Here is a 14,857-nt window from a genome sequence, read left to right on the forward strand (position 1 = left end):
ACCAGGACTGCACAACATTCCCACGCTTATTTAGCAAAGTCTTGTTTTTCCTTGGCTCATTTCTTCCAGGAAAAAGGAGGGGAGCCCACAGCAGAAGCTCTTACTTCTGCTTTGCATACCACCCACGGGGAAAACAGTCCTCAAAGCTTCCGTGCATTGCCTCAAAGGGCAACCCATGTTTAAGATATCCTGGTTCATGTCAGGTGTTTTCAGTCTCCAGAGAGTGACCTGTTTTATTAAATCTGATAGCACTAATGCATGTAGGCGAGCCTTTGTTTATGTTCCTTCCCCCCTTTCTCTGCAGCCATGGGAGCCAATGGGAATTTTGTCAAGGCCTTCCATTGGTGCAGCACCAATTCCTAGGGTCCAACACAGTGCCCACTGAAGTCTGTAGGAAGACTTTCAGTCAAATGTCCTGGAAATATACACCAGTGGGACAGAGTGTTCACTCGCATTTGCCCTGATGGTGTTCAAGCAGACTGTGGAGGTGGCAGAGTAACCCCAGAAGCCGGAGCTGAGTGCATTTATGTGGCTAAGCACTCCCCTGAACAGACGAGGGAGCCCAGCTGAGGAGGAGTGAGCTGAGCTGGGCTTGTAAAGGCAGGAAATCCGCAGTAGAAGGGGACTGCTGGGAAAGTCTGCAGTTACTCTCTGGGCTGGAAGGTCAGACGGGGGAAACCAGGAAAGTAGGACAAGGCTCTGCTCAAGGCTGTGAGGTCTAGAAGCGGGCAGGCCTTGACTGCTGGTTAGAGGGTCCATGAATCAGAATCTGCCCTAGCAGAGTGTGAGCCTGGATTCCCCTGCCAGCTACTGGGGGAGCGGCACAGGAAGGCAGTGAATGGGAAAATCACCTAGGACTGCTGTAGGAAGGCTTTGATACGTCGGAAGCAGAAAAGGCATATCATGACCTGGCTGCGGGGGCAGAGGCATGAAGAGACAGCAGCAGCTCAGGGAGCATGACAGCAGCTGCACACCCAGAGAGAGGAAGAAGATGGCATGCAACTGTGGGAAGGGGCATTGAGCTCATGGGCTACTCCCCATTGTCACCAGGAGGAGGCGCCATCCTAGTGGTGACTGGAGCATCCTATCACATGGAGTCAAACTCCTTGGCTATGGTACTCCCTCCCCAATGCATTTGACCTCTTGGCATAGGTGGGAACATATAGACCCCCACAGGAAGCTTTAAGCATTAATCACAAGGATTTAAATGGAAATGTAGTCACCACGAGAATGCTCTTTTCCTGACTGTTACAGCGGGTGGCCACATAACAGTGCCATGCAATTAACATGGGGGGATTTTCACGAGGACTGAGATTTTTGCTGACTGTCCTGACCACAGTTTGAAGGTGACCCTTAGTTTCTACTTCCCAAACGTAATGCTTTCCCATGCACAGATCCCTGCTTCCCCAGAGCGGGCCAGCTTCAGCAGCAGGCTGGAGAGAGGATTGCTCTGTGCCACAGAGATGCCGTGAAAGGCTGAAAGGAGACTTGGACTTTGTCTCCTGCTTCTCTCCTTTCCTTCAAGTCCTGCCTGGCTCCCCTTTCCCTGCCCATCCCCTCACTGGCTCCCACGCACTTAGTGTCAGGACTCTGACAGCTGTTTCACTGATGAATGTGGCCCAGGGGATCTTTAGCAGCAGCAGGCCAGAGGCTGTGCAGTATTTATTTAAAGCGCTCATTGCGGAGCTGCTACCGCTTCTCTCAATGTCCAGACATTACTTCTTGGTGTCTACGCTGAGACTGAACCTGAGGGCTGCTCTGATTTGGGCTGGCTGCCACCACGGGATTGTTCCGGCAGCTGATGACTGCTGAGGGTGCCATATGGATACCCCAGCCACAGCCATTTTTCCATGGTTACGCCTCCTGCACAGACTGCAGGGCAGGGGAGTGGCATATGAGATGGCAGCTGAGACTCTTCCAGTAGTGAGGGCTTCCAGCTTTACACAACTGGAGCAGCACAAAGCAGCCCCACCGTTCTGCATGAATGGGGCTTTAACCTCCATTCAGTGTTACAGTTTTGGGCATCCCCTGTGCAGCAGTGTGATTCACTCCTCAGCAGCACTTTGTTTTATACCTAATTAGTTGTATACGTGTTTAGAGTGACAGCCCTTGTTGGTGTAGTTTCTGGAGGCGGCTGGTGTGACATCCTCTCAGCTGGGCTTTTGCTACCTGCTCTGTACATTAAGGTGACCTCATACAGATGGAGGTGAGATGTCCATCTCTCAGCTTTAACTGGCTGTTCTCATGTTGGGTTTTCAGATACAAAAAACACTGACTCGTGAGCAGAATACGCTCTAAATGGACTCTGACATCCATCAAGGGAGAGTCACCCACTTCTCCAAACTGCTGCTAGACCTTCCGGTTCTGTTGGAGAATTTCATTTGCAGCACGATGAAGGAGGTCCGTGAAGCTGAACTTGAAAATATTTGAGCTTGCCATCTCCTATTCCCCAACCTAAATCATCACAATCTGTCACAATAGCTGATCTATGCAAACCCACCGATCTATACACACTCACGGAGGCAGCTTGGCCCAGTGAGCAGGGCATTAGATGGGGACCATGAATACTATTTCTGGCTCTGGCACTGGTCTGCGGAGTGACTTGGTTAAGTCACTCCCCCTCCCTGTGTTTCTTTTCCCTGTCCTGCTCTTTGTCTCTTTCCTATTTAGACTGTAAGATCTCTCACCGAAGACCATCTCTCATTGCATGGAGTACAGAGCCTAGCAAGATGGGACTTCTAGACACTATTTTAATGCAAATAACAGTAACACAAAGTACAAGATGTAAAATAGCTGCTCTCTTTGTAGCAGCTGGTGCAGCATGTTCTTCCACCTCATTGATCTTTGGTGTGACTTGCGCAGTTTCCAGGAGGGGTTATTGTTCTTGAGACTCTTCTGGGAAAATCACTTCAACTTTACACAAATTTACTACAAATTTCAGAGCTGGGGGAGCAGGTTCAGGTTATGCCACAGCTATGCCACTGCAGCAATGCAGCCATAAGAGCTCCTGTGTAGCTGCTCTATGCCAGCTGGAGAGAGCTCCCCCCAGTGAGCAGCAGTAGCCATGTCAGTGAGAACAAAAAGCAGTCAAGTAGCACTTTAAAGACTCAGTGAGGTGTGCTTTTCCACCAACATAGCACGGGCCATACTGGCACTTTTGCAGGGTTATTTGGTCAGTTGGGTGTGCTTTTTTTTTTTTCACTCCTGACCAATAAACGTTTTGCCGACAAACGTGCTAGTACTGACCTAGCCCCTGGTTATCCCTGTATCTATTGCCTGTGTATCCACCGGATTTTGCCATGGAATGTTTAGCCATTTTCTCCATACAGTGTAAGTAGTTTGGTGCTCGCCTGGCTTCTGTGTGAATATTCCCGGCATTCCCACACCAGGGCTTGTTTCATCTTGTCCTCTGCACAATTTGCTAACGTGTAGGCGAAGCTTTGCCCTATCTTTTGTGATATTTTATTTTTCCCCTTAGATCTATATAAAAGGGCTACAAAATAACATGGGCCAGATCCACACCTGGGGTAAATCAGCAGTGATGTGCAGGGAGCTGTGCAATCACGCAGCTGTACCCATTCACTCTGGCTGAGGCTCTGACCCTGAGAGACTTCATTTTGCTGGTTTGATAGAACATTCTGACCCACTGATAGAATGCTCTGACCCAAACCCAGGCAGGACCATGGATGTTGCCAGACCAGAGAGCCCCAGTCACTGAGGTTGTCAGCAGCTAACAGCTCAGTCCTGCTGGCCTTGGGCATGTAGCTCCTGTGGCCAGGGCTGCAGAGCCAGTGCCAGTCGGGGCAGAGAGCTCTGGCAGGTGGGAGCAGAGCTCAGCTGGCTGGGGAGCAGCAAGCTGCTACTGGCCAGGGGTGTGCAGCTGTTGCTGGCCTGGGGCAGGGAGCACTTGTGGCCAGGAGAAGAGTCCTGCTGGCCTGGGGCAGGGAGATCCAATGTCTGAGGATGCAGAGCTGCTGGCTACTGGGGGCAGGGATCCCTGCCAGCTAGAGTGGGACCAGCCTGGAGTAACCTGAATTCCCTTGTTGGCAAACTCCCTCCTTCAGGACTGCTCAGGTCCCAAGTTTGCTGGACTAGGGAGGCCCAACCTACATCAGTTGTTAAACAGCTCGTTCCAAGCAAGCACATTTATTCTTTAGATAAAAGCTTTACAGAGAAAACTTATTTTAAAAACTCTAACAGAATCTCTACCCATTCCAATAAGCTGACCAGAAATCACCCACCACTGAACAGTCCTTCAAACCCTACCAAGAGGTTATTCTGTGGTTATAATTTCATAATACCTTTTGCACCACACAAGAACAGCCATACATTTGTGAGTCACTCATTTATACAGTTTGGGCCCTTGATCTGAGAATATGTAATTTGTAGAGAATGGGCCCCTCCTCAGGCAAAGCATCAAAAGGCTGGGGTTTGGCATAATCTGCACCACTATGTATTTCCTTTTTGAAATCCCACTTAAGTCTGTTTGTCTAGCACAGTGTTTCAAAGAGTCCTTTGATGCCCATGGCTCTTCCCAGGGTTTACATTAGTCATGTCTCTTAGTGAAGTTAAATATAATCCCACACTAGCACACAAACAGTTGTATTTTAATACAATCTTCTCCTAATATAATGCAATTTCATTCAGTTGGAATTAATTGAACTCCATAGGATATGGCAGCGAATTGCCATAACAGTCACACATACATGTCTCCCATTGCTGCATTGTGTATTGTCTATGTAACTCCTCTACTCCTTGAGAGCCCTTGTGTAATTTGTTGCTGGAGCACATGCTCAGGCCCTGATGTGTGCCTCTGCCTCAGATTGCATCAGAGCTTTGCCCAAGTCAGGAGGTTTGGCCAGCCAATTCTAAATCCCCAGTGCTCTGCTCTGCACCTTGATACAAGCACCCACTGTTCACTCTTTGTCCTTATCCCCCATGCTCACCCCTGTGCAGCTGCAGGTATCAGCTTGCTGTCCCAGACACGTATGATAGGTAGAGATGCTCCATTGGACTTGTTTTATCTAGCAGAACACATGAAGGACCAAAACATGCCCTCCTACTCAGGGGATTAACAACATTGAGACAGTCATATGAGTACGGGGAAGCAACCTTGGAGTCCATAGTTTGCTCAACAAAGAAGTAGGAGGTTAAGGCATACTGGGCAAGATCACCCCCTCTGCCCACAATCGCAGCTGCTTTGCAACATTCCAATAGTGCAATGCAGCCATATAGCCAGGTTAACTGGGGCTTTGCAAACCCCATTGCCCCAGCCCAGGAAAAAGCAGTCATGGTTGGAATGTTGCTCAACTGGGGGAGCCTTGGCAGTGGTATAAAAACAGCATTGAGGCTGTTCCAGTTGATGTTGAGAAATGGACTGGCAGCCAGAGGGGTTCATAGCACTGTCTTATAGCTACCTTTAAACACACCCACAGCCTCGCTGAGCATCACTGGAAAGCCTTGGTCTGCCTCTGGGTCTGAGCCTCTGATATTTTCCTCGCTTGGTTGGAATCCTGTCTGGCAAAACCCCAGTGACCTCGAGTGGCACGGTGACATAGGAGAGCTCTTTGATGCCTAGTGCTCAGAGCCAGCACTCAGTTCTTAATCTAGCTACTCATTTCTTTCCTGTGGCCATCAGCCCAATCACACTTGCTTGTACGTGTTGTCAGAGATCCTAGGAAGTGCCCCCTCTCTGGCTGGCTGCCCTCTAGGACTGCTGTCGGGGAATCCACACCTTTGTGCTCTGCATTCCCGACCAGGGGTGTATTAAGATCCTGGGACCTGAGTGAAGTCCAATCACTCCCCAATCACAGGGTCCCTAGAGGCTTGCTGAGGGTGCAGACCTTTAATCTGGAACCTGCTGTACAGCCTCTGAGGCCTTCTGGGCGCAGCAATGACCCTTCAGACTCCCTAGTACTCACACACACCCGTCTCCCAAAACTCCGCCTCCAAAAGTGTGAAACTGGCATGTTACAGGCAGTATAACTCCCTCTGGGGCATGTGGGAGATGTGCGCCAGGGGCACATACACGCTGTGTTCAATCACTCAGATGTATGCTCTTCATATTTCATCAGCTAAAGCACAGGAGAGCACCGGTCATACCAAACATATACATCCTAGATGCAGTGTTCCTCCATAGCTCACCCTTCCCTTGGCAGACCTGAGGGGACCACGTGAACAAAAGAACTAGGTGACCCAGCAGGAGCCTGTAAAGGAACTTGCAAAAGGAGGCTGGGGGATCACCCATCGTGTAGCAGATGAAGGTGAGGGGAGCTGCTGCAGAGGCAGAATAGGCAATGTGAATAACCCTAAGTGATACAGATTACACCAACCTAAGCGCCGGAGCAGACAGCACTATGCCAGCGGGAGCGCTTCTCCTGTACTGCCTCTTGCAGAAGTGGATTTATCAGAGAGCATTTTTACCAGATGCAGCTGCATCAGAAACATTCTTCCACTGACCTCGCTGCGTCTGCACCAGTGGGCTAACTTACCCTGGCTATAGCTCTCAGGGGTGGGAATTTTTCACAGCCCTGAGTACAGTAACTATGTCGACTTAATTCTTAAGTGCAGACCAGGCCCTGCTATGTGGTTGTACAGGGCTGCTAGCTGCTAGGGCAAGGTAAGAAATCGTTCCTGTTTTTCAGTCAGAGTTAAAACAGATACAAGGTTAGGAGTCATCAAATTTACCTGCTGCTCTGAATGATTTCTGCTGCAACAGCCAGCATCAGATGAGCTCTCTGAAAATTACACTAGAAACACACGAGTGCTCCCTAGCACGTGCAGATTGCTGTAGCTTAGCGGCATTAGAGCCAGCAGCTAGTCATTGGTGCGCTGTGCTCTCTATTCCGAGGGGAAAGGTGATAAAGCCAACATTTGTATAGGGCTCCCATCTGCACCTGAGAAATACATCCTTCTGGCACTATGGGACACACAGAGAAAGCAGCTCGCTTTATTAATCACGGCTCTGGAGCAATGGCATTAAGATAGCGATTTTCTCTGCGGGTTGGCCTATACCTGTGCTTAATGGCAGATAAAATAAAAGTCCAGGGAATATAAATGTAATGTACAGCCAGAAATAGGACTGAAGGCTCAGTATTCGCAGGAGGGCCATCCCTAGAAGCTTTGGTATCCTACGCAGCCTATTGTGAGGGGTCCCTCCATGGGATAGGCAGGACTCTCCACCAAGGGAGCCACTCAGGACTACAAGGGCAGGAGCTGTAGGGGAGGCAGGAGCAGGGCAGGGAGACAACAGGGCTCAGCCTGCCCCTGCGCTCAGTGCCAGCTGCTAGAAAAGGCATGACCTGGCCCGGCTCACTCTGCTCCCCTGACTCCCAGCCACGTCGCTTGGAGGAAGTGGTTTGGGGAAGGAGTAGAACTGCTCCCCGCACTTACCATTGGCAGGAAACGGAGGAGCACGTGTGGGAGCCCAGGGAGCAGAGTGGGCCGGAAAGGTTGCTCTGCTCCCTGCTGCTGCTAGTGAATGTGTGTCACGTCGGTGGGGGATGGCTCCAGGCCTCCTGCTAGTCCCATGGGCTACATCACTAACAGGAGCAGGGCAGGAGAGAGCCAGGGGGGTGTCCTGGGCACCAAACCACAGCATGGACAGCGCTGCTGGGCACAGCCCATGGGCACTGGCCAGGGGATGAGGCTGGCTGCCACAGCCGGCATTGCCCCTTATGCAGCGTGTCTGCTTTGAGCACTATGGAATTTGGGGCAATTTAGTGTTACCAGCTGTAAGATCTGGGGACAGAGTGTGGGTGGAGCCAGCCAAGCAGTTGGGCAAGGCTTTGCCTTCCCCTGCCTCTTATACCTGCTGCCCAAGGGCTCAGACATGGAGTCTGTACCTCTGAGTGTGCCTTGGAAACCCAGAGCTAAGAACAGTAACCCAAGCTCTGCCCACATCCAGTTAGCATATAAGCACAGTCCCAGCCTTCTGCATCCCTAGGAGCACCAGGAGGGTGTGCAGTCCCAGCTTTCCCAGGCCCCAGAAGCACATGGTCCCAGGAGGACTGGCAGCACACCCCCAGGAGACGGGGGAAGCCTACACACCTGTGTACTTTGCATATTGTTTGGTACAGCCCTGATTAGTGCTCCTAGTAGACGAATGCTGATCTATAAACAGGAGGTTTGTTTTAGAACTAAAGAAGGGTTTCTCTGTTTGAAGCTAAACATTTTCAGGTCATTGGCTAGTCCATGGGTAGCAGGTGAAACATCCCAACTACAAATAGAGTTTTATGGGGCGACATTTTTGACCAAAATTTTTTCTGCAAAAAATGCAGAGACTGCAAAGCTCAGATATGTTGTGAATTTGCGTTGATTTCTCAGAATTGTTTTGCTGGGGAAAGGAGGTTGAAAAATATCACTTTCAAGATGAAAATCTTTTGTTTGTTTGTTTGTTAGAATATTCTTTTAAAAAGGAGATTTTTCTTTTTAAAAAAAAACTTTTAAAACTAAAAACTGTTGGTTTTGTGGACAGTTGTTGTTGTTGTATCGGTCCCAACATAGTAGCTAGACAAGGTGTGTGAGGTATTGGCCCAACTTGTGTTGGAGAGGCAGAGAGAGAAGTTTTGAGCTTAGGCAGAGCTCTTCTGCAAGTCTAGGTAAGGTATTCAGACTGTCACAGCTAAATACAAGGTGGAACAGACTGTTTATTATAAGCTGTTCAAGAGACCATTCAAGGTGAAATCCTTCCAGCCATAGGGAGGAAAGGGTGAAGGCGCATCAGGTGAGAATTTTATCAGCCCTCATCCTCAAAGGAACCTACTCAACACTTTCAAAGCATGAGCCTGAGCACTTAAATCCATAACTTTGCAGGACACAAAATATCATGGGCTGAACAGAGATACTGGATTTATGGCTTATTACAACAATATAATCTACTAACAACCCCCTGCAGTCGCTCTCCCCACCCCCTAAACACTGGTCAGGGTAGTCTTTGATGGATGAAAGTGCCACTTGGGATTCCGCTCTTGTGATGGAAAGTTTGCAGAACCATTGGCCAGATTCCAGAACACAGACAGATTGCATCAGTTTTGCACCTACAGCTGTGGATAAACAGGGAGGAAGCTTTGGAATTACATGACTATCTTAGAATAATTGCAGAAATTAGATCATAAATTTAGAAGGAGTTTGCTCTATCATCTCTCTCTCTCTGTGAGAGAGTAATTTGAATCAGATGTAATCAATCAAAGGGTGGCAATAGTTTCTCATTCTTACACAATAAGGCTCTCCAGGGCAGGAATATCCCAGTTTTTAAATCTCTTCTGAAACGCAGAAAAAAGAAAAACCACATACTAAATGAGCAGTCAGTATGGTTTAAAACAACCTCAGCTGCATCTGTTCAAGGCAAAAGGAAATTGTGTCAAGATGCAGGGCTCTGCCTGGGCCATGCGAAAAAAGGATCAAGGTCAGCTCGGTTCCCACCCAGGCCCCTGTGCACAGCTGCTGAGGAGAAGGACTATAAACTGTGGAGAGGAGTGAGATAATCCTCTCGAGAAGCTGGATTCTGAGCTGTATGGTGTAAACCGGTGGTTCTCAAAGTGTGGTCTGTGGACCACTAGTGGTCCGGGACCGTTTTAGCAGTGGACCGTGGGCTTGTGACTTCCCCCACATCTTCTCCAAAGTGGGAGCCTCAACTGGCTCTCCAGCCCTGTGCCCTGCCATGTTATAGCTGCATATCTGCATTTTTGTGCTCCAGTAGCCTGATGTGAATAAGACAATATTTAAGGTATTTAGAGATAAGCAAATGCATTTTGTCACCGTAGGTGAATAGCTGGTGCTCCACAGAAAATTGTGCATTGACCAGGCTCGGCTGTGGGGAAAAAAAGTTTAAGAGCCACTGATGTACAGCTGTGCTGAACCCCCGAATGGAGCACAGGAATGTTGTTGTTGCTCTTTTTCTCTTGGGTTTTTATTTGTACTTTTGAGCATCTCTTTTAGGAAAACCTTTCCTAACAGCATCTCTGCCTGGCTTCAGCTGATTCCGCCTCTCAGAGGAATCTGTTAATTTCAGAGTGCAGCATTGTCCTAGTGGATTAATATTCATGCCCTTCTAGATGGAGCTTTTTGCTCCATGAAGTTGTGCAATTTTCTCTCAGTAATGGTATTTGCTAAGGACTTGAGAGGAAAACCATTTTATGTCTAGCTGTAATTCCGATGATAACATGCCTCTTTTTAGCTAGCTGAAGGTCTCCAAGCACTGTTTATGAATGAGAACAAGAAGAAGTCCTATGGTACCTTATAGACTAACAGATATTTTGGAGCATAAGCTTTCGTGGGCAAAGACCCACTTCATCAGATGCATGAGTTGGGGGGTTGGTTTCAGAGGGGTATTTAAAGAGTGGGGTCTCAGTAAAAGGGAGGGCCAGATCTGACAAGGTCTATCAGTCAGGGTGGAAAAGGCCCTTTATCAGTAGTATGTATCAAAAGAGGGAAAAACAGGGCAGATAAGATGGGGGGGGAGCAGGATATGGCCCATTGTCAGTCTAATGTGGAGATGTTAACACCTAGGGCAGAGAAGCTCCTTTTGTAAGGTGCGAGCCACTCCCAGTCTCTGTTGAATCCTTGGTTAATGGAGTCAAATTTGCAAATGAATTGCAGCTCAGAGATTTCTCTCTCCATTTGATTTTTGAAATTTCTTTGTTTCAGGACTGCCATCCTTAAATCTGCCACATTAGACTGTATAATCCACATCCTTGGATATTCAGGAAGACTCACAAGACAAGTTCTTATACACTCTGTATCTGCATGTGGCCCTGATCCTGCATGTTGCATTTCTGATGGGCCCCTCTGGAATCCCTCTGACTCTTTGTAGGCCCTTTGTAGGTGAGGGGATCTGCCCATGCTGGGCTATTTGCAGGACAGGAGTATGTGAAAGTGTCACCCATTATTTGGTATGTATTTTGTGTGCACCCTACGCCTGGTCCATAGGAAATGTAACAGCCTCACATCCTTTCTCTACAGCACCTGGTTCCTGAGCTACTAGGATTAATTTCTTCATTCTTTGACAGGGTAACAAACTTTGCGAATATGGCAAATGTTGATGTTAGTAATGCTTTTGATACTGTTTGCATAATATCGTAAGAAAGTTAAAAAAATACAACTTATATGAAGTTACTATAAATTGGGTGTATACCTGTTTGGAGAATCATTTCCAGAGCGTAGTTACCAGTAATGCACAGTCTAACCAGTGGGGTCCTGCAGGGACCAGTTCTGGATCCAGTTCTGCTCAATGTCTTCATCAATGATTTAGATAATGCCACAGAGACAACACTTATAATGACAAGCTGGGAGAGGTTCTGAAGGCTTTAGAGAATAGGGTAGAAATTCAACATGATTTGGAGAAATAATTTGAATAGGAAAAAAATCAATAAGGACAAATGCAAAATACTCTACTTAGGAAAGAACAATCTATTGCACATATGAAAAAATGGGAAATGACCATTTAGGTAGGAGTAGCATGGAAAGTGATCTGGGGATCATAGTAGACCACAAGCTAAATATGAGTCAGCAGTGTAATACTGTTGCAAAAAAGCAAACATTATCATGTGGGGTGTAATAGTAGGAGAGTCATAAACAAGACGCACAAAAACATAATTCCTCTGCTCTACTCCAAGCTGATTAGCCCTCATTTGGAATAGTGTCCAATTCTACATCCCACACTTCAGGAGAGATGTGGTCAAATTGAAGAAAGTCTAGAGAAGAGCACTAAACATGATTAAAGGTCTCGAAAACATGACCTCTGAAGGAAGACTGAAAAAATTGGTTTTGTTTAGCCTGCAGCAGAGAGGAGTGAGAGGGACATAACAGTTCTCAAGTACTTAAAAGGTTGTTAAAAGGAGGAGGGAGAAAAATATTCTTAACCTCTGACAATAAGAAAAGAAATTACAACAAGGGCAGTTTAGGTTAGAACTTCAGAAAAACTTGTAATTGCCCAGGTAGTTAAGCACTGTAATAAATTGTGTACGGAGGTTGTAGACTCTCCATCACTGGAAATCTTTAAAAGCAGGTTAGACGAATACCTGTCAGAGATGGTTGATAATACTTAGCCCTGCCCTGAGTGCAGGGAACTGGATTAGATGAACTTGCAAGGTGTCTTCCAGCCCTACACCTCAATGATTCTCCTTGCTCCAGAGGTTCTCAGTCATGATCAAGATAGTGGTTGGTTTTTATCCATGTCCATTTCTGCCATACCTGGTGTCACCACTACTAGAGATACCCTAATTTGTTGCAGATCAAATTATTCAAGAATTGTTGCTATTTAAATGGGAAAAGTTGAGTCTCTTCTAATCAGGAATTCACAATGACTAATCATGAATTGCATTCACTTTGGCCCAGATCGTTAAAGGTATTTAGGTGCCTGACCCATTGATTTGTAGGTATAAATAAATTTGAGGATCTGGGCCTGAGTGTCTGCACCTCCTTCAATAGAAAGAACCTTTCAAAGGTATCCCAGCAAGAAAATCAGCCACATTCAGGATGAGGGAGTCAAACCTGACAAGAATGAACCTGGGGTTGTATAATTCTTATCCTACCCTAGCCCCCTCTGTATTCTTTTAATATCAAGTTAGATTCCATCTAAGTTCACTTAGGTTGAAGCACACGCCCGATTTCCAACCTGTAATTTCCATCCCCACCCTACCCTTCCATCCCAGCTGTGGCCAGGACAGAACATGTAGCAAGGAAACCAACAAACTGGAGTGGATAGGAATGTGAGTAGTTAAAGGCGACCACTCCTTACAGTGCCTTCTGGTACCTGAGCATGTATTCCCACAGCTCATTTACACACTGGGAAATGGGAGCAAGTAGGTCAAAGGGATTTGGAGTGTCAGAGTATCTCAGGCTAGGTCTACACGTGGAGCTAGAGCTGTGATTTCCAGCTCATGTAGGCAGTGTGTTAGCTGGTTTGCACCGAGCTAATGCACTAAAATAGCATTGCCAGGGCAGCAGCTAGGGCTAGCTTTGTTAAGGACATACCCATGTGGGATCTAGGCAAGTTTGTATACAGCACTGCTACCAGCCTGTGCCACCGCTCACTGCTGCCCAAGCTGTCATGGCGACAGTACTCTTTTTAGCGAGCTAGCCTATTGGGCACTGACACAAACCTGTCTGAGTTTCAATCAGCAACCCTTATGGTAGGACATCTCGCTGACGCTATCTAGCACATCCCCTCTGAATGTGGCCCAGTGAGTATCTTCACAGATTCGTAGACACTGCCTAGTTCACAAGGGGAGATAGCTAAAAAACTCCTGGCACCAAGAACTGATTTGGATGGAGCCAATTTGGCATTTGAAGATAACACTGTGCAAGCTGGAATGATCTAGTTTGCATAACAACCTGCTTTCTACACCTTCCTTTTTAAATATACAACATCCCAACTGCACACCTTTGGGTCAGGAAGGAGCACTAAGATCCTCTCTGCTGAGCTGCACATTTCAGAGCCAAACATTTCTCAAGTTTCATGTGTCTCTGTGACCCTGAACCTCTTGGTGTCAACTGGCCAAGGCTTTACAGGAATATCCTGATTTGGGTAGACATATTCTGGCCACCACTGAAGGTCATGTGAGATCTTAACCAAAAGGCAGGGTTATGCTGGCCATTAATAGCATTGTGAAATGTATGTACAGATACTATGGCTAAGGCTAAGTAGGTCTGTACGTATACTGAAAATAAGCCCTTAGACACTGTGCCCTAGCAGAGGTGGACAAAGATATCATCAGTCAGACAAAAGATGTTTATTTGCCTGTCTTTCTGTCAGCATGTAAATTAAATATTGTCTCATTCAAAACGACAGTGAGCTGCAGCAGCCTAATGGAGGGCGGATACACAGGAAGCTGGGTGAGTGGGTTCCTAGTTCCTCCACAGAAGGCACCTGAGATTCATTAAGAGCTGGCTGGTAGCAACAGACTAATTAGACACCTGTGGCCAGTTAAGGCCAGGAGGCTCACCTTGAAAGGGGTCTCCCAGGCAATGGGGAGAGGGAGAAGAGTCATGGAAGAAGTGCTGAGAGAGCAGAGGTTTGGGGAAAGCCCAACCAGGCACCTCCTGAGTGAAGGTGATGGGGGAGTGGGTGGAGAAGTGTCCCAGGGATGAGGCTGCTGTAATTAAGGCAAAGGAGAAGTCCCATGAGCTGTCTCTATTTAGCATCCCTGGGTTGGAACCCAGAGTAGTGGGTGGGCCTGGGCTCCCACTGCCCCTACTCACATCCTAAGGGGGTGCCCCCAGCAGGAATAAGAGGGAGCAAGAATTCCTGGGGTGGGAGTTGTCCCAGGCTAAAGACTTGCCTGTGATGAGAATAGCCCAGTAAGCAGGGTCCCATGCCTCTCAGAGGGGCATGATGAAAGGCCACCAGGAAGCATAGGACCCAGTAAGGCCATTCTTATGTTCTTATGTAGGACACAGAATGAGGCGACTGGGGCTTTGCCACACAAAGCATCTCTCATCATCTATCTAAACTGGGTGCAAAAGAAGGACGGTAAGAACTTTACAAGGAGCTAACAGGTATGGAAACACACACAAGGGAAGGGAATCTGATCTTGAGATACACTTCAAAGGTTTCCTGGACTATACTTGAGAATAAAGAAGACACCCTGTCATCCTGCCCCAGCAAGCAACAAGCAGTGCATTTACATTCATGAAAACAGAATCACAACCAGTCTGACAGTAGCAGGATTTGAGTGAGATAAACTTCATTAGACAGATGATCAACCTAATAGTTAAGCTAAAACTCTAGAAAGTATGTTATGTCTTTGTTTTATAGGCATTCTGTTTTCCTGTTATCCTCACTCACTAGCTTTTGAATCTTTAATACATTTCTTCTTGTTTTTATGCTGAATATGTCAGTGCAAGTGATATTAAG

The sequence above is a fragment of the Carettochelys insculpta genome, chromosome 6 (assembly GCF_033958435.1).
Source record: "Carettochelys insculpta isolate YL-2023 chromosome 6, ASM3395843v1, whole genome shotgun sequence".
Classification (NCBI taxonomy): Eukaryota; Metazoa; Chordata; order Testudines; family Carettochelyidae; genus Carettochelys; species Carettochelys insculpta.